We start from the raw sequence: 1,189 nt of genomic DNA on the forward strand, positions 1-1,189 counted from the left end.
TTAATAAACCTTGAGATGGGTTCAGTGAACAGTTGGGAAAAGCCTGCCTTTCACCTCCTTTGATCATTATCTTTCTTTTGGAGGGTTATATTTGAAAAGAAGTGTTTATAGCAACATGGATAGAGCTTAATTACTAAACTCACAAAATATGCAATACAGTAGAAAACAATGTTCAGGAATTTTTTTTTTCTTCCAGACAAATTCTAACTGCTAGAATATTTGACAGGTAAAAATTAATGGCCATGATCTACATAATCCATGCAGCATTTGAATATTCCATTAGGCAAAAATAAGTCATGGATGTGAAATCCAGGTTAAGATATGGTGCTGTGTTTTAAGTTGATTTACAGTTTGACAGAGCAAAGTGATCTGTATCAAGAAAAACAAAATTTTCAAAGCTTGTCTGTGATGAAAGGACACATTTGTTTGAAGGGAAGACTAGGGGTAGGAACAGGGGCAGGGGTAAATATGGCTTATAGTTAATGTAGTTAGGACAGGTCAGCAGATGTGTCAGCAGACTTGTTAAACAAGAGGACTGAATTTTTTAATGGAAATTTTTGTTGAGAAGGCACTGCCTTTGAACCGGATGTGTCTTGTTATGTAGCTTCTTCAGCAGCCAGGCAACAGTGGTAGAGCATAAGGGCTTGTTATTACCAGGGCTCTTCAGCTTTCAACTGAACTGTTCTTTTAAAAACAAGGTGCATCTGGGACATCTGGAAGGCTCAGTTGGTTAAGCATCAGACTTCAGTTTGGGTCATGATCTTGTGATTTCTGAGTTCGAGCTCCAGGTCAGGCTCTGTGCTGACAGTTCTGAGCCTGGGCCCTTCTTTGCATTCTGTGTCTCCCCATCTCGTGCTCTGTCTCTCTCTCTCAGAAATAAACATTAAAAAAATCTTTTAATAAAATAAAAAATAAAAAACAAGGCGCATTTAAGTTACTCCCTGACACCAATCACTCCCCTTCTTTCTGGGAGCAGCATATTCCACTTCTGTTTTCATCTTTGTTGATTGGCAGATTGGAGTTTAAGAAAAAAAAAAAGACATTTAGCAGTTCTTCAGTGGCCACTTTATGAGAGGCATTTTATGTACCATTTTCTGTGGTCATGAAGGCCTGAAATAATGCCACAAACTAAGAAGCTTGGAAGTGCAGTTATTATATATTTTAAAAGATCTTTTGGTGAATAGCATGC

The 1,189-nt window shown here is 37.8% G+C and overlaps 1 non-coding gene across 1 annotated transcript; it reads left to right on the plus strand.

The window, feature by feature from the left end:
• The first annotated feature begins 566 nt into the window (after window positions 1-566).
• On the plus strand, window positions 567-706 carry LOC122469872. The gene has a single exon (XR_006293751.1). It is a non-coding gene; the product is annotated as a small nucleolar RNA SNORA50 (small nucleolar RNA).
• Window positions 707-1,189: the final 483 nt, after the last annotated feature.

The sequence above is a fragment of the Prionailurus bengalensis genome, chromosome B3 (assembly GCF_016509475.1).
Source record: "Prionailurus bengalensis isolate Pbe53 chromosome B3, Fcat_Pben_1.1_paternal_pri, whole genome shotgun sequence".
NCBI classification, from domain to species: Eukaryota; Metazoa; Chordata; class Mammalia; order Carnivora; family Felidae; genus Prionailurus; species Prionailurus bengalensis.